Genomic DNA, 23,819 nt, shown 5'->3' on the forward strand with positions numbered 1-23,819 from the left:
AGGTCAGTCATCTTGTTCTTGTAGTTGGCGAAGGACAGGCGAGCATTGCAAATACTTTTCCTGGCTTCTGCTGCATGGGCCAACACTGCTGCTCTTCTCTCTTTGAGGTCTTCCTTTATCGCTTCTCTGCACAGCTTTGCGAGCTCGGACGTTAACTTGTGGTTGCCTGAGGCTCGCGCCAAACCACATTGACAAATAAGCTCAAGAATTTCCAAAAACAAGCATCTGTTTGTGGCTTTCTCACTTTCGGCATTCTTCACGCAGTCATGCAGGTGCTGAACCAGTCGATCATGTTTCTTGTCAATGTTGTCAAGGACGGCATCTTCCACGTTGCTGTAATAGTGCCAAAGAGCTCCCAGTTAGTGGTAATTCTGGGAGTTCCCTTCTTAAACAAACTTTCCAGACCTTTCCCCTTGCTCTTTGAGTAGAATTTTGAATGAAGGAGATGGTGGTCCAATCTTGTTTGGGAATTCTGGGACAACAGAGACATCAGTCAGGTGAAAACTTCAACTAAATATGGATGTGTTCAATTTCATTGTGGAACTGTCCACTGAGAGACTCCCATGTCCAGCGTTTAGATTCACTGAGTATCTGAGTATCATGCTGAATGAAATTAGTCAAAAGGAGAGAGACAGATATCGAATTATTGTGGGATATAAAAAAAATGTAATATGGGTGTGGAATATAAAATAACAGAATGAGACACTAACACCCAAGAGTAGCAGAGATTAGAACCAAGAGGTCTGCCCCACAGCTTGGAAACTGGCCTCACATGCTGGGGGAAAAGGCAACAGAGATAGAGAAGGGAACACCTAGTAGAGGATGTTGGGAGGACCCACTCGGGTTGAAAACCGAGTACTAAAAGTGGACTATAGACCGAACATGGTGGCCACTCAATACCTCTATTGCAAACTACAATATCCAACAGGAGAGAGAACAAAAGGGAATGCCCTGCCATAGAGGCAGGGTGTGGTGGTGGGGGTTGGGGTGGGGGTGGTGGGAGGGATACTGGCATCATTGGTGGAGGAGAATGGGCACTGGTGGAGGGATGTAAACCAAATACAAACATGAAAGTTCATAAGTTTGTAATTGTACCCCACAGTGATTTACTAATACAAATTTTAAAAAACAATTGTAATATTGGACTAATACCGGGCAGTAAAAACTGAACCATGGACAAAAGTTTGCCACAAGTGGAAGGGCTGGGAGGCATTTTAGGATAAAGAAGGGACCAGTAAGACAGTAATAACTGGAAATGATCATTGTGAACATGAACTGAGTGCTGAAAGTAGGTAAAGAAATGTACATGATAATTTCTCAGTACCTATATTGCAAACCATAGTGCCCAGAAAAAGGAGAGAGAGAGAGAGACAGACAGACAGACAGACAGACAGAGACAGAGAGACAGAGAAGGAAAGTGCCTCCTATAGAGTTGAGGCAGGCTGGGACAGGGGGTAGGGGAAATTCAGAGCAGGTGGGGAGGGTGGCTGGAGGGAAGCTGGGGACATGGGTGACAGGAAATGTACAATGGTGAAGGGATGGCTATAGGAACATTGTATGAATGAAACCCAATCATGAAGAATGTTTTAGCTGTGTGTCTCACAATGTTGGCTGCGTGCAAGGCAAATGCCCTACCCGCTGTGCTACTGCTCCAGCCAGAAAGCTACCAAGAGTATCCCACCCGCACGGCAGAGCCTGGCAAGCTACCCTTGGCGTATTTGATATGCCAAAAATAGTAACAAGTCTCACAAATGGAGATGTTACTGGTGTCCGCTCAAGCAAATTTCACAGTGATTCAGTTAAAATAGATAAATATTTTTTTCAAGAAAGGTACTGGAATTTTTTTTCAAAAAAAATTTTTTTAATTAAAGCAATACAAATCAGGATTTGGAAGGATACAGTACAGTAGGCACTTGCCTTGCACATGTCTAACTTGCATTTGATCCTCAGCACACCATATGATACTCCGCCAGGAGGATCCCCAAGCAACTACTCAGGTATAAGCCCACAAACAACTGGGTGTAACCCAGTAACCTAAAATCAATCAATAAAAAAAGGTAATACAAACCACAAAGAAAAACAATGCTTCCCTAAGCACAGAAAAATCATCTTGGTATACCAGAGTGAAACTATACTAGTTGGTTTTCATAGGTTCCTAAGAAATGAAGTTGGTGAGGCAAATATTAGAGCTAAGAAAGTTATAGTGACTTGAACTTAGAGTTATTTACATATGGTTCACCTGGTCAAGAAAGAACTTCAATATTTCAAGAATATTTAATTTCAAAATTAGTTTTATGTCACTTTTGGAGACAGTCTATTACTGGTTCTAAATAAAGTTGTGTAAAAGCAATAATTAATTAAATAAAATATTGTGAAAGCACTTACAGAAATTGAGGTATTTTGCAAGCCTCTTTGAACCTTGATATTTACTAAGGGACCTGAGCTTAACTAGGTTTGTGATAGTGCACTTCAAGTCAGAATCATAGTTGGTAGCATCTAGTGACGCCGATTCAAATCACAAAGAACGCGGCTGGAATATTCATATAATTCTAATCTTGGGAATAGCTAACATGTGGTTACTGATCACTTTTCTCACCCTGTGGATTTCCTGTATTCCTGGACAAGGTAAGCTGAAGATAGATCGGAGAGGCTGGAAATATAATGCAGTAGCCATATGGTCAGTCCCCTGAGCCTGCCCAAAGTGATCCCCGAGCACAGAGCCAGGAGTAACCCTTTAGCACCACTGGGTGCACTGTCTCCTCAAAAACAAAGAGCAACAGCAACAAAAAGAAAATGGAGCTGAATCCTTAGCTCCCACATCAGTGTCTTGTACTATTTTCATGTGCCTACCTAATTTAAGATATAGACAGGGAAGAAAGTCTTCCTTTTGAATTTATAATGGAGAATAACTTTATAGAAAACCTATCTCATAATCATCTAAGTGGAAAGTAAAATTAAATGCCTTCTCTCTCCTGAGTTCCAGCACTTGCTATTCGGTATGATTATGAAGATACAGTGTTATGCCAATACAACTTTAGGAAATTTATTGGAAAAAGACAGCAGGATGCGTATTAGCTTTGGGGTCTGTAATAGTACAAACCACTGTCTGGGAGTAAGGGCAGGACCACTGACCCTCTTAGGTTACTGCAGAAAGGACCTCAAACTCAGCTCTCTGAGGCCCCATTTCTTTCTGATTCTTTTCTGCAAGTCCAGTCACTGTTACTATAACTCAAAATCCGAGGAAACTGGGCTGTGGTCCCATTGGTATGAAGTTTCTATTCATAGGGGTGCATGCCCCACAGTCCATAGAATTGACGTGGGATTTTAATGTTTGCAGAGAAATAACGGTATCAGGGAAGGGAATGTGTGGATGGAAAATCACTAGCTACCTCTTTTGTCATGTTAGATTCATGCTGTTTTGTGTGCCTTTTTCCTTTTCTTTTTTTTTCTTAAAAAATAATTCAAGGGGCTGGAATGATAGCACAGTGGGTAGGGAGTTTGCCTTGGACGCAGCCGACCCAGGTTGAATTCCCAGCATCCCATATGGTCCTCTGAGCATGCCAGGAGTAATTCTTGAGTGCATGAGCCAAGAGTAACCCCTGTGCATTACGGGGTGTGACCCGAAAAGCAAAAAGAAAAATATTCAAAAATGTTTGACGAAAAGGAGTTGTTGAGATTTGGGAAAACAAAATTTTAGTTATTCCCATTTTACACAAACACTGATACCTGAGAAGGGGCTTTAGGAAGTTCTATTAGGATGAAGATTGCTAAATTGGATTAATCCAGATTAATCCTCTTGAATTCCTTTAATTGAATTAAAATTAAATTAAATTAAATTCCTTTAATTAACCCCTGAGCATCGCTGCATGTGACCCCAAAAAAAAGCAAAAAAAAATCAGTAGTTGGTATTGGCGTTTCCTACAAACTTGAGCTCTCTGAGAAAGAATTCAGAGTTGAAATCCTCAACATGTTCAATGAACTCAAAGCAAAGATTGACAACTTAAAGGACCTGGCAGAAACAATACAACAGACAGCCGAAAAAATACGGGAAGAAATGAGAGCAGAAATAAAAAACCTTCAAAAGGAAATGAAGGATTCGGTACATGAAATCAAAAACTCTCTGGCTGCCCTCAACAATAGGATGACTGCAGCCGAAGACAGAATCAGTATACTTGAAGATGAGCTGCAAGAGGCCTACAGGCAAGAACAAACCATGGCAAGAGACCTCAAAATAGCTCTAGCCAGAATCAGAGTCCTAGGGGATGATTTCAAGAGGAACAACATTAGAATCATTGCACTAACAGAACCACAGGGAACCAACACCAACGAAAAAGACACAGTCAAACAAATCATTGCGGAAAACTTCCCACAGCTGGACAATGCGGGCATCCAGATTCAATGCCCCGAAGAGGTGCCAGCTAAAAGAGATCCTAACAGAAAAACCCCAAGACATATCATAGTTACAATGATGGACATCCTTCAGAGAGACACAATACTGCAAGCAGCAAGGTCCAAGAAGGAAATTGCATACAAAGGAGCACCCCTTAGACTCACAGCAGATCTATCAGAGAAAACCATCCAAGCTCGAAGGCAATGGTGGGATATAGTGAAAAAACTCAATGAAATCAACTCTTCACCAAGAATATTTTATCCGGCTAAACTCTCATTTAAACTAGAAGGAATCATACACTACTTTGGGGATAAACAACAGCTCAGGAACTTCATAGACTCAAAACCAAACCTAAAACAAGCACTAAAGGGGCTATTGTAAGACAAGAACAACCCCTACAAGCACAACAAACCCTTGCACAAAGACGGCACAAAATCCCATAACAATAATCTCCCTTAATGTCAATGGTCTGAATTCACCAATTAAGAGACACAGACTGGCAAAATGCATTCAAAGACTGAACCCAACATTCTGCTGCCTGCAAGAAACACATCTGAATAGCCAGAACAAACACAGACTCAAAGTCAAAGGATGGAAAACAATCCTGCAAGCAAACAACTCCCTCAAGAAAGCTGGGGTGGCATTACTAGTATCGAACAACATAGACTTCAGGTTGAAAAAGATTAGAAGGGATAGTGGAGGCCACTTTTTATTAATCACGGGATGTGTACATCAGGAAGAAATCACACTCCTAAATGTCTACGCACCCAATGAGGGACCAGCTAAATACCTACAACAGCTGCTAAGAGACCTTAAGAAGGACATCTTGAGCAACACAATAGTAGCTGGAGACTTCAACACAGCACTGTCTCCTCTGGACAGATCAAGAAGATTAAAACACACCAAGGAAATACAGGCTTTGAAGGAAGAAATAGAAGAGAGAGGGCTAATAGATCTATACAGGGTTTATATCCCCCAAAAAAGGAATACACATTCTTTTCCAGTGCACATGGAACATTTTCCAGAATAGACCATGCACTAGGCCACACAGCATACCTCAACAGAATCAAAAAGATAGCTAACTTTTCAGACCATGATGCACTAAAGATAAAAGTTAATCATGGACAGATGCAGAAAACCAAATCAAACACCTGGAAATTAAATAGCTCAATGTTGAACAATGAGTGAATCAGGAAGGAAATCAAGGAAGAAATCAAGAGATATCTTGAAACAAATGAGAATGAAGACACGAGCTACCAGAACCTGTGGGACGCAGCTAAAGCCGTATTAAGGGAAAATTTAAAGCTCTGCAAGCATATCTCAGGAAGGAAGAAAGGGCCCACATAAATAACTTGACTTCACAGCTCAAGACCTTAGAAAAGGACCAACAAAAGGAGCCCAAACCAGGCAGAAGGAAAGAGATAATAAAACTTAGAGCAGAAATTAACGACATGGAAACCCAAAAGACAATCCGAAAGATCAATGAAACAAAGAGCTGGTTCTTCGAGAAAATAAACAAGATTGATAAACCACTAGCAAGACTCACAAAGAAAGAGAGAGAGAGAACCCTTATAAGCCAAATCAGAAATGAAAAGGGGGACATCACAACAGAAACCAATGAAATTCAAAAGATCATCAGAGACTACTTTGAAAATCATATGCCACAAAACAAGAGAACCTAGAAGAAATGGATCAATTCCTGGATTCCTATAATCTCCCAAGACTGAACCAAGAAGACCTGGAGTACCTGAATAGTCCAATTAACATAAAAAATTGAAATGTTAATCAAAGGTCTTCCCAAAAACAAAAGCCCAGGTCCAGACGGATTCACCAGTGTGTTCTTCCAAACATTTAAAGAGGACCTATTGCCAGTCCTTCTCAAGCTTTTCTAGGAAATTGAAGAAACAGAAACCCTCCCAAACAGTTTCTATGAGGACCATATCTCCCTAATACCAAAAGCAAACAAAGACACCACAAAAAAACTACAGACCAATATCCCTGATGAACACAGATGCAAAGATTCTCAACAACATATTAGCAAATAGAATTCAACAACTCATCAAAAAGATCATACACCACGACCAAGTGGGATTCAGCCCGGGGATGCAAGATTAGTTAACATCAGGAAATCAATCAACACAATCCATCATATCAACAAAAGAAAAGATAAAAATCATATAATCATATCAATAGATGCAGAGAAAGCATTTGACAAAATCCAGCACCCGTTTATGATGAAAACACTGGCCAAAATGGGTATAGAAGGGACCTTCCTCAATATAGTCAAAGCCATTTATCACAAGCCAATGGCAAGCATTGTTCTCAATGGGGAAAAACTAAGAGCCTTCCCTCTGAGAACAGGAACGAGACAAGGATGCCCACTCTCTCCACTTCTGTTCAATATAGTACTGGAAGTACTTGCAACAGCTATTAGACAAGAAAAAGATATTAAGGGCATTCAGGTAGGAAAAGAAGAAATCAAGCTCTCACTATTCACAGATGATATGATACTACACCTAGAGAACCCTAAAATCTCTACCAAGAAACTCCTAGAAACAAGAGACTCGTATAGTAAAGTTGCAGGCTATAGAATCAATACCCAAAAGTCCATGGCTTTCCTATATGCAAATAATGAGAGAGAAGAAAGTGACCTGAGAAAAGCAATCCCATTCACAATTGCACCTCAAAAAATCAAGTACCTCGGAATCAGCTTAACAAAGGAGGTAAACGACTCTTATAATGAAAACTGCAAAACGCTAATTCAGGAAATAAAAGAGGACAGGAGGAAATGAAAATACATCCCCTGCTCATGGATTGGAAGAATTAATATTGTCAAAATGGTAATTCTCCCCAAAGCATTGTACAAATTCAATGCGATCCTTACAGGGATACCCTTGACAGTCTACAAAGAAATGGAGTAAGTGCTCCTGAAATTCATATGTAACAATAAGCCCCCATGAATAGCTAAAGCAATTCTTGGGAAAAAGAAAATGGGAGGAATCATCCTCCCCAACTCCAACTCTACTACAAAGCGGTAGTCATTATAACAGCATGGTACTGGAACAAAGGCAGAGCTTCAGACCAATGAACAGGGTTGAATACTCTAACACTCTCCCCCCTCAAATATACAATCATCTAATCTTTGATAAGGGAGCAAGAAATGTGAAGTGGAGCAAGGAAAGCATGTTTAACAAATTGTGCTGGCAAAACTGGACAACTACATGCAAAAAAATGGGCTTAGACCTCCACCTTCACCATGTACAAAAGTCAGATCAAAATGGATTAAAGACCTCAACATCAGACCAGAATCCCTAAGGTACATTGAAGACAAGGTCAGCAAAACCCTCCACAACATTGAAGCCAACGGGATCTTCAAAGCTGACACCCCACTGGCCAAGCAAGTGAAAACAGAGATAAATAAATGGGACTATCTCAAATTAAGTAGCTTCTGCACCTCAAAAGAAACAGTGACCAAAATACAAAGACAATCTACAGAATGGGAAAGGATATTTATGCAGTACCCATCCGATAAAGGGTTGATAACAAGGGTATACAACGCACTGGTTGAACTCCGCAAGAAGAAAACTGCCAACCCGATCAAAAAATGGGGTGATGAAATGAACACAAACTTCCCCAAAGAAGAAATCTGAATGACTGAGAGGCACATGAGAAAATGTTCAACATCACTAATCACCAGGGAGATGCAGATCAAAACAACAATGAGATATCATCTCACACCACAGAGACTGGCCCACATCCCAAAAAACAAAAGCAATCGGTGTTGGCGCAGATGTGGGGAGAAAGGGACTCTCCTTCACTGCTGGTGGGAATGTCGACTGGTTCAGCCCTTTTGGAAAACAATATGGACGATTCTCAAAAAGTTAGAAATTGAGCTCCCATTTGACCCAGCAATACCACTCCTGGGAATATATCCTGGAAAGGCAAAAAGGTATAGTAGAGATGACATCTGCATTTCTATGTTCATTGCAGCACTGTTTACAATAGCCACAATATGGAAAAAACCAGAGTGCCCAAAAACAGATGATTGGCTAACGAAACTCTGGTATATCTATGCAATGGAATACTATGTAGCTGACAGAAAACATGAAGTCATGAAATTTTCATATAAGTGGATCAACATGAAAAATATCATACTGAGTGAAATGAGTCAGAAAGAAAGAGACAGACATAGAAAGATTGCATTCATATGTGGAATATAAAGTAGCTGAGAGATACAAGCTTACAATGTTGCAATTTCTGGCAGATATTTCTCTGGACTTAGTTACTAAAACACTAAAATACAGAAATCCAAACCCGTGCGGCTGCTAGTGCAGCCTCTCGACCTCATATCGCTTCATTCTCAGCAATGGAAAGCAAATTATCAAATGCTTTCTTTTCAGCAGGTCGACTTTAGAGGGTAGAAACTCCAAATCAATAATAGTGAGTTTTTTATTGAAATGTTGAATGTAATCAAAGTAAAGTGAAAGTAAACTGAAATTTACCAGTTACACATGCGGGGTGGGGGGCTGGGGAGGTGGGGGGTAGGGGGGAGGTATACTGTAAGTCTTGGTGGTAGAATATGTGCACTGGTGAAGGGATAGGTGTTTGAGCATTATATAACTGAGACTTAAACCTGAAAGCTTTGTAACTTTCCACATGGTGATTCAATGAAAGAATAACTTAATTTTAAAAAGTTAAAAAATAAAAAATAACCAAACAGCCACTAGCAAGTCTTTTGCACAATCTTATACTAATACACCTTTTTAGAAAAAATGATGTGGATAGAAACAAATAAATTATGATTAAATTTTTTAAGAGCATGTTAGAAGAAAGGCTAGGTTTTGTTTCTTTCTTAATTTTAAAAATATTTTGAATTTATTTTTTAATTGAATCTCAGTGAGGTACACAGTTACAAAGTTATTGATGATTGGGTTACAGTTATACGTTTCAACACCCCTCAGTTCACCATTGTATGTTTCCCACCACCAATGTCCCTAGTTTTCCTCCCGTCTAACCCTTCCCACCAGTTCTATGGCAGGCACTTTTCTTGTCTCTGTCTCTGTCTGTCTGTCTGTCTGTCTGTCTCTCTCTCTCTCTCTCTCTCTCTCTCTCTCTCTCTCTCTCTCTCTCTCTCTCTCTCTCTCCCTCTCTCCCTTTGGGGTCTTATTGTTTTCAATACAGATACTGAAAGTTTGTCTCAGGTATATTTTTTACCTACTTTCAACACTCAGCTCCTGTCTAAAATGATCATTTCCAACTATTTTTTTTATTCATAGGTTTTGTTTCATTCAAAATGCTTTGAGACCACTTTTTATTTACTATATTCTTATTATTATAGTTAGGCAATGCAATACAATAGTATTACAGTTAAAATATTTTAGAGTGTTGGTGTACAAGGTTATTATACACCTTCACCGACAACGTTCCCCAAATCCTCCAACACTGGATCTGGTCACCTGGAGCCAGAGTTTTCACTTTCTCCCACTATTTGGTAATCTATTTGGTAATCTGAGTTTTGTAATTTAGGACAAAGGTTAGTCATCATTCAGTACTCTTTCTTTCCATATAATGACTAACTGTCTTCCATGGATGAGTGAGATCATTTGGTATTTCTCTTTCCTTTAACTTAATTTGGTTTAACTTGATATCTTTCCGTTTCAACCACCTTTTAACAAACCACATGATTTCATCTTTTCTTACAGCTTCATATTATTCCATCCTAGATGGACAGATTCCTTACCCATTTGTCTGCCATTGGACATTTTGTGTATTTTTTATATTCTGCTTATTATTTATACTAAGTGCCGAAATGAACATTGGTACACCTATTACTTCTAGAATTAGTATTTGTGCATGTTTCTGTGTTTCGAGTAAATAGCAGTAAGTGGAATAGCTGGTCCTATGGGAGTTCTAGTCTTACTATTTTGAGAAATCTCCATACCCTTTTCCACAGATGCTAAACTAGACGTTTCCACCAACAGTGACATAGAGTCTTTTTTTCATCACATCTCAGCCAACACTGGTTGTTCTAGACTCTTTGATATCTGCCATTCTAATTTGTGTGAGATAATATCTGACTTGTTTTAATTTGCATTTCCCTGATAATAAGACACAATGAAAACTTTTCATAAGTCTCTGGCAATGCATGTTTATTCTTCAGTGAAAATTCAGTTAATGTCCTTCCCTCTATTTCTGATGTGATTATTGTTCTGCTGTTGTTGTTGAGTTTTGTGCATTCTTATATATCTTGGATATTAACCCTTTACCTACTGTATGGTGTGAAGGCATTTTCTTGCGTTTAGAAAAGTATCTTTCTATTTTGCCCATGTTTCTTTTGCCATCAAAAAAACTTTGTAATTTAATGTAGCACCATTGTTTATTTTGTTCAACAAAACAAAGGGCCTATTCTTTTGATATATTTTTGAACTTGAGTCACTTAGATTTTAGTGAGATTTTTGTGTAAATGCTCATCAGGGATATAGGTCTAATATGGCTATCTCTGTTTTAGTCTGACACTAACCTGTATGATTGTGTTCTAACTTTCATGCTGACCCTTTCTTTAATATAAGAGTTCAAGTGTGACCATAAACGGCCGAAGAAACCTGGATTTGGTCCATTTTATCCTCTGTTTCGTATATGCCATTTGACAGGTGAGTTCAGTCCATTGACATTAGATAAATTAATGACATGAAAGTGCTGCCACTTCCTGTGAGGATTTTGTCCAATTTTGTCATCCCACACTTTTTTAAAAATTTTCTATGACTGTATTCATTATTCCTTGCAGAGCTAGTTTATATGCAACAAGTGTTCAGCTGCTGTTTGACTAAGAATGTTTTTATAACTCCCTCAAATCTGAGTGGTAAACTTTCAGGATAGAAAATCCTTGGTTCAAGATTTGTTTCATTTAGTACTTTCATATATCAACTTTTTTGTTACTATATTTACAGTTGAGAAATATTATGCAAATTATAAGTTGTTTATTTTGAATTTGAGACTTAGCTTCTTTCTTGCTATTTTATGGAGTTTGTCTCTTTGGTTCTTGCCATTTTTATTATAACATGTCCTGGTGTTTTTCTGTTTGAGTTTATTTTATTTGGTACTCTGAGCCTCCTGAATCAGTACAAAAGTCTACTTCCTCAGCCTAGGGAGGTCCTCAGCTATTATCTCTCCCACCAATCGTACTTCCACTTTTCCTCTTTCCTTTCATTCTGGCATTGCTATGGTTCAGAAGCTGTTTCTCTTGCTATTACCAGTTAAGTAACTAAAATTTTCTTCTATTTTTCAATAAGCTCTTCTTTATTGATGATTGCATGTGAAAGTTTGGCTTTTAACTAACATTTGAGAGGCTGGAGAGAGAGAGTAGGGTGAGTAGGAAACTTGCGTTCCATTTGGCTGACCCAGGCTCAATCCCAAAATCCCATATGGTACCCCCAATCCCTGCCAGGAATGATCCCTGAGTGCAGAACCAAGAGAAATCCCAGAGCACTGCCAAGTGTGACTCAAAAACAAAGCAAAATATTAATATTTTAAGACTTTTGGAGTGATAGATATCTTTGTAATATATTATATGTGTTGATGGTTATTCAGCTGTAAATGGTCTTAAATAAAGCATTTCAAACATATGCAGTTTACTATATTTCATTTATGTTATACCTTAATAAACCTGATAAAATTTATAAACATAATAGTCTTAACATTTAAATATTTCAACAAATTGGTAGCTAGATTTAAAAAACTAATTTCAAGAAAAAGAATTAAAAAGTTGAATTTTTTTATTTCCAGTGGAGGACAGTAAGATTTCTGTAACTTAAGTTTCTGAATTCACTGGTAAATATTGAGCAAATAAACAAGTTGAGTAGCACTGTTTGGCACTTTGTTCATGATATTCATTTACCATCATAATAAAATGTACTCTGTTAATTATATCTGAATACAATATTTTTATATTAACCAATTATATCTTATAACAAATATAATAATTTCTTTATCATGCAAGGTTAAAATTTTACTCACAAAATTACATTTTTCTTCTTTATTTTCCCAGTTAGCACAGCGGGTAGGGTGTTTGCCTTGCACATGGCCGACCCGGGTTTGATTCCTCCGTCCCTCTCAGAGAACCCAACAAGCTACTGAAAGTATCCTGCCCACACAGCAGAGCCTGGCAAGCTACCCAGGTATTCGGTGGTGTATTCAATATGCCGAAAACAATAACAACAAGTCTTACAGTGGAGATGCTACTGGTGCCCACTTGAGCAAATCGGTGAACAATGGGAAACAGTGTTACAGTGCTATTTTCTTTTAAAACCATTGGGGCTGGAGTGATAGTACAGCGGGTAGGGCATTTCCCTTGCACGTGGCCAACTGACCTATTCCCAGCATCCCATATGGTCCCCCGAACGCCGCCAGGAGTAATTCCTGAGTTCAAAGCCAGGAGTAAACCCTGTGCACCGTTGTCTGTGACCCAAATAGCAAAAAAAAAATTAATTAATTAATTAATTAAACCGGACACTGTCATTTCTGAAATACTATAAAATATCTCAGTGCTTTAAGATGATTAATTAAAAATTCATTAAAAATTTATGAATAAAATATGAATTACTATATTCTTCCTATGTTTTGAATTTAAAATGTATCTTAATATTTTACTGCATGCAGAATTTTGTAGGTTATTTTTGTCCATTTGGGGGCTTTTTCTGACACCAATGATAACAATAGCTATAAAAAGAGGGGTTTTTTCTTTGTCTAGTTTAATTATTCTCCCTCAGTGCAATCTTTGTAAAAGTAGTCCTTAAGATTATGCCCATTAGGTGTTTGGTAAGACCATGTTTCTCAGGAAGAAAGGAACCAGTTTAGGAAAACACTTTTTGGTAGATGAAAGATCTTTGTGTGACCAGAGAGATAGCACAGGTGATTTCATGCGGCCAACTCAGTTCAGTCCCTGGCATTCCATATTAGACCCTGAGTATCACCAGGTGCAGCCTTGGAGACTCCCAAGCACTGCAAGGTGAGATCTCTAGGTTGACCCTGCAGGACATGCTCAGCACCACATCACCAGGCCTTGGCCTTGAACTGCTGGCCCAATTGGCCAAGAATCAAATGCTGATTTGGAGTCCCCACCCCCCAAAGGACCATTGTGTAGCTAGTGGGCATGGTAAATCAGTAGAAGAGTAGGCAATCATGGCCTTCAGATTCGTAGTGTGCTGCGTTCTGTGTCAGTGGTAGCACACATGCTTGCACACATAAAGTCCTGGGTTCAGTACCCCAGCACTAGCAAAACTAATCACAATAAGTCAATACTAAATATTTTATAACCTCCTATGAAGGGGCTAAGGTAATAACTCAGTGAACAAATTCGAATGCTTTACGTATGTGACTCTCAAGTTTGATCTCCAGCAATACTTGTTCCCTGAAGCACTGCCAGCACAGTGCACAGTGCAAGGAGTAGCCCCTGAGCACCAGGATATGGCCCCTGAAAAACAACATTTTAATTTAGAAGGGTACGGCAGAATCTTGCAAGAGCATTGGTAAGCTACCCATAGCATATTCAATATGCCAAAAAACAGTTACAATAATGGGCCTTGTTCCCCTGACCCTGAACTCAACAGGGACATTACTGTAATTGATAATTACCGTAATTGAATGGAGACATTACTGGTGCCCACTCGAGCAAATTGATGAGCAACGGGACAACAGTGATACAGTGATGCAGTAGATAGTTCAGTGGAGTAGACCAAGCTTTGTATTCGATCCCCAGCACCACGTGACCTCCTGAGCACTGTCAGTGGGCCTTTGAGAACCCTGGCACCAGCAAAGACATGGGAGCCTGTCTCTCCAGACTCAGTATTTCCATAGAGGCTGCCAGGATGCTGAGTGCAGCCTGAGAGGCACTCACCCCATCTCCATTAACACCCCCAAAGTCCTAATGCCCAGGAACTCAGAATGTGACTCTGTACAGAATTAGGTCCTGAAAGCAGTAATCAAGGAAAAACGAGTAATACAGCTGTTTAATTGGAGGGCCTAATTCAATAAAATGGATGGATGTAGAAGAGGAGATCATTAAGACAAAGAAAAATGAGAAGGTCAAGTGGACACACAGAGAAGAGAGAGATTTTTGAAAGAGAGGCCTGAGGTGGATTCAACCCTGCCGATACATTGACTCTACTTTGTTCTATAGAACAGTGAACAAATAAATGTCTGTTGTTTAAACTGCCAATTGCAGCCTCATTATGGCAAATACAAAGATACTTAGACATTTTTAAAAGTGGGCAGTAAAAAGAAAATTACTTTCCTATTTTCCACTCACCCGTATTTAAATACTTCCCCCACCCCCTCAAGGAAATACTTCTGAATTTAGAGCTGTGCTATTCTTACCGATCCTTTCCCTTATGAGTGTTTGCTATTGAAATTCTCTGTGTTGGGACTGGAGAGATAATACAGGAGATGAGGTACTTGCCTTGTGCAAGACTGGGGTGACTGCAACCCATCTTCGAATCCCTAACACCACATATGGTCTCCTGAGCACCATCAAGGATCACTTCTGAGAACAGACCCAGAAATATTCCCTGAGCAAAACTGGGTATGGCCCCCAAACAAACAAAATTCTGAGCATTGATACACTAAAGACAAACATAGTCATGTATACAATAATTAATATGCACTGTAGCACTGTACTGTCGTCCCGTTGTTCATCGATTTGCTCGAGCAGACACCAGTAAAGTCTCTGTTGTGAGACTTGTTACTGTTTTTGGCATATCGAATACACTGCAGGTATTGCCAGGCTCTGCCGTGTGGGCGGGATATTCTCGGTAGCTTGCTTGGCTCTCCGAGAGGAATATACATCACGTATATACAAGTATAGTTATTCAGGTGTCTTGTGCAATAATTTACCTGTGAGAAGGAGTGTGAGTAGCTAGTGTGAGAAGGAGAAGAATTCTGACTTCTGAAAGGATATCTGCAGAAGACAGAAAGATAGGAAGTGAATAGAGAACTGTCAAACAGACCTGACTTCCCACTGGAAGCAAATTTCTAAGTAATAGGTGATTTACTGGATAGAAACACTTCATTCTTTTCCTCAGCACTTACACTTTCTATGTGTACCACTTTTGGAGGTGGTTCCTCCCAAGCTGTACTTAGGGATTCAGGTGCCACTCCTACCAATTCTCAGCCAACTGGACCACACAATTGAATGCCCAGACCCAGGGTTTCCAATGTGCTGTTCTGGCCTTGAAACTCAGAGAACCATCTGGTCCAACAGTTGCTTGGAGTTGCTTGGGGTCCAATAGAGCTTCACCCAGCAATGTACAGGAAACCGTGAGGCATTATCAATTGAACCTCAGTCAAGCCAGGCTTTACATGTGCCTTAATTCTATACTGTCTCCTGGATCCCATTATTTTTACCCTGATATGACATCATAAGCACCTCAGTTATCTGTGGACTCAATTATAGCTTGTTCCAGTTTTCTAAACACAAGTACAAGTTAAATGAGGAAGTTCCATGTAGCACTGTAGCACTGTTCTCCCATTGTTCATTAATTTTCGAGAGAGCACCCGTAATGTCTCCATTGTGAGACTTGTTACTGTGTTTGGCATATCGAATATGCCACAGGTAGCTTTCCAGGCTCTGCCATGTGGGATAGATACTCTCAGTAGCTTGCCGGGCTCTCCGAGAGGGACAAAAGAATTGAACCTGGGTCGGCCGCGTGCAAGGCAAACGCCCTAACTGCTGTGCTATTGCTCTAGAACCAAAAATTCATCAAAGTAATTATTAAAGGGAAGTAAAATTACCCACTTATATTGAATACCACTTTTTCTTTAGGAAAAGCTTGTGCATTTCCAGAAATAAAACATGGAAGAATATATGGTGAAAACAGATATAAACAACTGCTACCATTTGCTATTGTCAAATATTTCTACTACTCCTGTGATCAGAACTTTGTGTCCCCTTCACAATCGCTCTGGACATGAATAACCTGTACAGAGGAAGGATGGTCACCAGCACCCCAGTGCCGCAGTGAGTAATTGACCTTCTCATTGTCTCATTGTCTGCAGGAATGAAATGTGTTTATGGAGAATGGATGGCTAATTGGGCCAGAGTCAATCAGAGTTGATGAATGAATGAGCCAATAAAGTTACATCAACCTTTGCTGGGGTCGGAATGAGAGATTGAGTCACATCTGTGACCAGGACTCCTTCAAGGCTCTGGGCTAAGTGATCATTCCCAGCAGTGTCTCAGAGACCATATGTGGTGCTGGGGACTGAACCTGAATCTGGCTGGGTCAAGGCAATGCCTTTAGCAACTGCACCATATTTCAGTTGATATATTTCTGATAAAAAAATGTGTTCAAATCAGAAAAAGAATCCAGCAACATAAAAACTTTCATAAACTAAATTGTTTAATACCAGATATTAATGGTGAATATAGTTAACTGCCAATACTTCAGTACAATCATTTGGATATTATATGAACCATGTTTTCAAGAGAGATTTTTAATGGGTAATATTTTAATTTAATATTAAAGACAGAATGGGCTGGAGTGATGGCACAATGGGTAGGGCATTTGCCTTTCACACAGCCAACCCGGGTTTGATTCCTCTGCCCCTCTCGGAGAGCCCGGCAAGCTACCGAGAGTATCTCGCCCTCTATGGCAGAGCCTGGCAAGCTACTTGTGGGAATATTCCATATGCCAAACTCAGTGACAAGAAGTCTCACAACTCCATTGTGAGATGTACTGGTGCCCATATGAGCAAATCGATGAACAATGGGACAACTGTGCTATGCTGTGCTGTGCAGTGCTGTGCTATTAAAGACAGAATATTAAATTAAGAATATTGAATATTAAATATTGTCTTTCTGAATACTCAAGAACATTGTTTACGACTTTTCTTCTATATTTTATTTTTAAATATAGCTGTCTTAGTCTTTTACTGATTGCACCCAATAAAAGGCAGAAAGGTGAATGAGACAGAATTATGAAAGAAATAGGAAGAGGAGATTAAAGGAAACTTCTGCTCTAGAAAGTATTTAGAAAATTAAGTGAGAGGTACAAACAGAAACTTTTTGAGGCTGGAGCAATAGTACAGTGGGTAGGGCATTTTCTTTGCATGCAACCAAACGGGGTTCAATCCCTAGCATTTCTCATTATCCCAGCAGTCCCACTGAGAGTAATCCCTGAGCACGAAGCCTGAGTACTGCCAGTGATTTTTCTTGATTTGTGGCTATTGCACTTGATTTCTCTTAAAATTTTCTCCGTGGAACATGCATTTATTTTAACTGTTATATTTTTCATATTCTGCTTTTTAGGATATTGCTTTTTTCCATGGGTGAAAAATGGTCACTCTGTATCTTCAAGACAAGTACATCTGGAAGGCGAAACTGCAAACATTACTTGTAATACAGGTTATAGTCTTCCAAATAATCAGAACAGCATTACATGTGAAGACAGTGGCAGGTCCAGCAGTCCTATATGCAATCAGTTCAGTAAGTAGAGCCTTTCTTCTAAGATATTGTATTCTTTCTCATGTCACAGAAAAATATATAAAGAATGTATGCATTATGATTTTGTTGTTATTGTTGCCCTTTAAAAATTAGACTTCCAATTATGCCTAAGCAGATAATTCAAATCAAATCTTAAATTTATTACAACCTAGTTTAAATTCACTCTAGTCGCATATTAATCTGATACAAAAATCTAATCATACATCTTGACCCTTTCTCTATTACATTATTATCACTTTGTATTTTTCCAGTAATAAATTTATCACAACATTTGCAATTTGTGTTCTTTCTCTACTCTTTTAAATGACACAAGATAACTTTTTTGATTTAGAGATTTTTTACGAGGACTTCTATATTCACTTTTAGTATTGATAGTAAACTACTGGTATTCACTTTCATCACCATTCTTTATTTCCTTATTTAGCTACAAATAATTGTCTGATGCCCTTTTAGTTCTACCTGAAGCACTTTTTCAGTAACTAATACCAGTGATAAATTCCTCCAACTTTTCTGTCTTAAGGACTTTTTCCTTCTTCTATTGTAAGAGTATCTTTGGCTGGTTTAAATTGCTGTTTGGTAGTTTATTTTTTTCTTTTCTATATTTGGGGGTTTCTCTCATGCAGTGTTCAGGAGATTGGGGGCCCCACCAATGACAACTAGTTAATGAAAGTGCCTAAGCATGTGATGCTGCCTGGGACACCGGGTCCCCCCGTGGTGCTCAGGCCTCCAGATGATGGATGGAAGCATGTGGTGCAGGAATTAAACACTAGTTGAGATCAATGGATATCTAAAGACCAACACATAACGTCAAAAACATATTTATTAAAAACTCTAAGCAACTATTGAAAGAAATAGAGGCCATGAGGATAGAAACAAAAATAAATGAAAGTGCATCAAGTTATGGCAAAAGAAAATCAGGCTAAAATAAAGACATTCCACTAAATGAGAGCAAATATTTACTCACCATACATCTGATAATTATGGGCTGGAGCTATAGCACAGCGGTTGGGCGTTAGCCTTTCACGCGGCAGACCCGAGTTCAATTCCTCCGTCCCTCTCCGAGAGCCTGGCAAGCTACCAAGAGTATCAAGCCCGTGCAGCAGAGCCTGGCAAGCTACCCATGCGTATTGGATATGCCAAAAACAGTAACAATAAGTCTTTCAATGAGAGACGTTACTGGTGCTCAATCGAACAAATCGATGAGCAATGGGATGACAGTGTTACAGTTACAGTGCTACATTTGATAAAGTGCTAATATCCAATATATAAAAGAAACTCCAAAATCTCAACAATAACAATGAAATAATAATCCTAGCAAAAACAGGGAGAAAAGACAAACAGACATTTCCCCAAAGAAAATAAAAGAATGGCCAGAAGACATATGAAATCAAGACATCAATGATACATTGTCTCATGCCAATCAGAATAACATATATCAAAAAGACTAGAAGCAATCAGTGTTCACAGGATCCATTCACTGTTGATGGGATTCAGTCTCTATGGAAAACAAAAATAAGGCTAGAACTCCCATATGACGCATTAATTTCATTTCTTGGTATTCACCTTCCCCACACTACACTGAAAACACAAAATATTTATTTGAAAGTACATATGCACACTTGTGTTTACTGCAGGGCTAAGTACAATAAGCAGGATATAGAATAACACACTGTCCAATAACAGACAAGTGGATAAAGACATTTTGAAATATTGTACAGCTATAAGAATAGATGAAACACAGTTCCCTGGGGGCCAGAGAGATAGCATATCAGGTAAGCTTGCTTTGCACATGGAAAACCTAGGATCAGTTCTCAGGGAGTGATCCCTGAGTGTAGAGCCAGGAGTAAACCCTGAGCAAGGCCAACTGTGTCCCAAAAACCAAACAAAAAGAAATAAAAAGGAAGGAAGGAAGGAAGGAAGGAAGGAAGGAAGGAAGGAAGGAAGGAAGGAAGGAAGGAAGGAAGGAAGGAAGGAAGGAAGGAAGGAAGGAAGGAAGGAAGGAAGGAAGGAAGGAAGGAAGGGAGGGAGGGAGGGAGGGAGGGAGGGAGGGAGGGAGGGAGGGAGGGAGGGAGGGAGGGAGGAAGGAAGGGAGGGAGGGAGAAAGGGAGGAAGGAAGGAAGGGAGGGAGGGAGGGAGGGAGGAAGGAAGGAAGGAAGGAAGGAAGGAAGGAAGGAAGGAAGGAAGGAAGGAAGGAAGGAAGGAAGGAAGGAAGGAAGGAAGGAAGGAAGGAAGGAAATATTGAGTGTATACAATTTTTTTTCTTTTTGGATCACACCAGCAATACTCAGAGCTTACTCCTGGATCTGCACTCAGGAATTACTCCTGGCAGTGTGTGGGGGAGCATATGGGATGCTAGGGATTGAACCCAGGTTGGACGTGTGCAAAGCAAATGCCCTACCTGCTGTACTATCACTCTGGCCCCTATACAATAGGTTTTGAACAGCAGCACATACTCTGAGTATTGCATCCTATTAAGATGAAAAACTGAAATAACTGAAATATCGGATTTATCAGATGATCACATGCCTTCAACTCTACATCAAGGTTTAGAAAACCGTGTGTTATGAATCAAATCTGGTCACTACTATTTTTGGAGACAAAATTTTACTGATTTTCAGCCACACTGATCTATCTAAATGATATCTCAATCAGAATTGAGGCTAAAATGACAGAATTGAGTGGTCACAACTAAAGCTGAATAGTCCACAGTTTGAAATATTTTCATTAGAGAATTTTATTTGCATTGTTTGGCATTAGAAGCCAATAATAAAAGTAATTTAGTTTTGTAATGTTATAGCAGTCTTCCCTACCATGTATATATTCACTGTTTGGGGGGAGATCTTTGAAATATTTATACCAAAGCATCAAGGTAACTCTCAACCATATGAAACCATTCTGAGAAAGTGTATTTTAGTTACACAATATGCATTCAAGCTGTACTCATAAACACTATATGGAATTCTAGGTTTTATGGATACACGAACATTATTTAGAAATAATAAGGAGCATTATTTCTTTCTTTCTTTCTCTCTCTCTCTCTTTCTTTCTTTCTTTCTTTCTTTTGTTCTGAGCATAGATCTATATGCTTAGAAAAGATGCAAGTTTTGGTATCAGGAAAAGTATGCTAAGCAGTCTGAACAGATAACATTACTGTAGAAAAAATGCTTAAAACAAACCCAAAGGCCAGGATCAGAAAAACAGATGGGAGAGAGAATACATGCTGACCCAGGAAAGCCTGATGAAGCAGATGGAAGTGGAGATCTTTCAAAACCGATGTCCTGGGATCTTGGCACTCAACTGAAAGGACTGAATATATAAGAATTTTATGATTCTACTAATCAGTGGGAATTTATAATGGACAATGTTGTTTGTTTACTTATACTTCATTTTTCAATGCCTCCGGACAAAACAAAACAAATTTCTTTTAAAAAACCATGTTTCCCAAAAATATAGCCCAAATCAAGAGTTACCCAAGGACAAAGAGAAAGAAACAAGAAATAAAAACTAAAGTGGCACAAAGGAGAGAATAATATCAGCAAGATGGCCACAGCAGCTCCCTCATAGCATTGCCCACTCAAATAGCAGTGATCTGGCCTCTGTCCTGACAAGAGTCCCTCTGTGGATGTGGGGGGGTTCAGAAGGAAATTACAAGCCCTAAACGAGGACAGCTGTTTGGGGAGGACAAGCCACCTTTCATGGTCTTAGTTTGACCCTGAGGACTCAGCAACAGCCCATTTGACTTTGACCATCTAGCAACCTAATCTATTTTAGCTTAAAGGAAGGTATCTCTGGGGTTGACCTCTGACTTCATGGTTACTGAAAAGAGCTCCACTAACATTTTGAGTTAGTGAAATTTCTCCTCTTTTGTTTATAGAATTTCTATTCCAATCCTTTTGAAATTTCTTTAACATATCTTTAGTTTTCATCAGCACGGTTATGATCTTAGAAAGTTAAAGTGACTAGCAACCCTACACACACTGTAGTGTATTATACATAAGAACAAAAATTTCATCTTAGTTTTCTCTGTCTAGCACATAAGAAAAAGAAATTTTAATAGGAGACTACTCAAAGCACAGTCTTGGTGTTTTATATCTGCTTTCATGTGGGCTGGAAGGAATGACCTAAAAATGTGACATCGGGTTTCAGTGATGAATCGTTCTTCAATAAAGCATTTCCCAAGTCTGAAATCACCTTTTGGTAGTACATACTATGCTATTGCTTACTTGCTTAGTTTTAACCTGCATTGTTCTTTGGTGTTTTAGTAAATCAAATCAAATATTTTTCAGATTCAGGATTAAAACGTGGGTCTCCACCAGCTATTGACGATTATTACATCGACTATTGACAATGGAGACATTACCGCATTGCCATTAAAAGCATATGATTCGGGATCATCAGGCAAGTATCAATGTCAGACCTTATACACACTTTAGGGAAAAAAGAATATGGTGTGTAATAATGGACAATGGTCCAAACCACCAAAGTGCTTAGGTTAAGTATCTGCATGTTCTCATGGATTCTGGAGAAAATCAATATGGTTATAAAGGTTTACTGCTTATAACACCATCTTAAGGAATTAACAACTTACCATTCCATGGAATACTTCTGATATGGTAGTAATTATTTGATGAACTAAAATACAAAATAAAACTCGTTTAGGGAATAATGTCAAAAATATTTTTAAATGAAAGCTCTTATCATTTTGACAGTATTCACCTTTAATTGTATACTTAATAGTCACAAAACTAATGGAATTTTACATCAACAATTTAAATGCTCTCAGTATACACAATGGATTTGTAATGTGTGTGCTTGGAAAAAGATTTTAAGATCAAATTCTTGTGCAAGATTCTACATTAAAGTCAAGTTCTGTGGAAAATATTTGTCTCATCTCAAAGTTTTCTTTCTTTTTTGCTCTTCAGATTAATGTATAATATCAGAAGGCACCATGAATAAACACAATATAAGGCTACAATGGGTAGAAATAAATAAACTATATGTTCAAACAGGGAATGCCATTGAATTTGTATGTAAACATGGATATTTTAGAAAGTCATCATATGAATAATTTCAAGTATACTGTAGCGAAGGAGCATTGGTGTATCCCACTTGTGAAAGAAAAAATAGCTAAGAATGCAGACTTAGAATATGTACAAATGTTTATAAATTTCACTGATTTTATGCATAAATAAAACTTTTTATTAAAAGCTATGAAAATAAAGCAATTACAATCTGAAAGACTGAGTCAGTTCTTTCACACACCTTATTAAGTTATTATAGATTTACAAGACTATAGAATTCCAGGGGTACATTTAACACCTAAATATGTTTAAAGTTCACCACCCCACTAAAATTACAACTGTCATTTTCATATATATGAAGTGATAATTCATAGTTATTTTTATTTTATTTCCCTACAAATAAGAGAACACCTTTCATCTGCCTATTGGACATCTTTGGCAAAGTATCTTTGTACATAGGCCTTTTTAATTAGGTCATACTTTTAATTCTTGAATTTTATGTAGCTATTGATATCATTTGGAAGCCAGCTATTTTTAAAATATAATTTAGAAGTGAAATTGACTCTTCCCATTCAATTTATATTTTATGAGAATAGGTCTTAACATCTTTTATCACAAAACAATTTTTGGTAACAATATATGATGCTAATATTTTTAAAAAGATATAGCAGGCCAGGAATGTAACCAAGTGGAAGAACACAAGCCTTATATATGTTTTGCATTTGATCCCTAGCACCACATCCATCCCCATCTCACCTCAAGGAGTGTCCCTCTGAGTAGACCTGATAAAGTTTTAATTTCAAAGATTTTAATCATTTTGGAACCACACTCTACCATATTCAAGGACTACTCCTAGCTATGTACTTGGGGGCTTGCTTCTAGCAATACTTGGAGAACCATGTAGTACCATGGA

General features: G+C 38.6%; 1 pseudogene; it reads left to right on the forward strand.

Annotated features, from left to right (window-relative positions):
* The first annotated feature begins 2,570 nt into the window (after positions 1–2,570).
* LOC105943057 (complement factor H-related protein 2-like) lies at positions 2,571–22,953 on the forward strand (annotated as a pseudogene).
* The last annotated feature ends 866 nt before the right edge of the window (positions 22,954–23,819 follow it).

This window comes from Sorex araneus, chromosome 7 (genome assembly GCF_027595985.1).
Source record: "Sorex araneus isolate mSorAra2 chromosome 7, mSorAra2.pri, whole genome shotgun sequence".
Classification (NCBI taxonomy): Eukaryota; Metazoa; Chordata; class Mammalia; order Eulipotyphla; family Soricidae; genus Sorex; species Sorex araneus.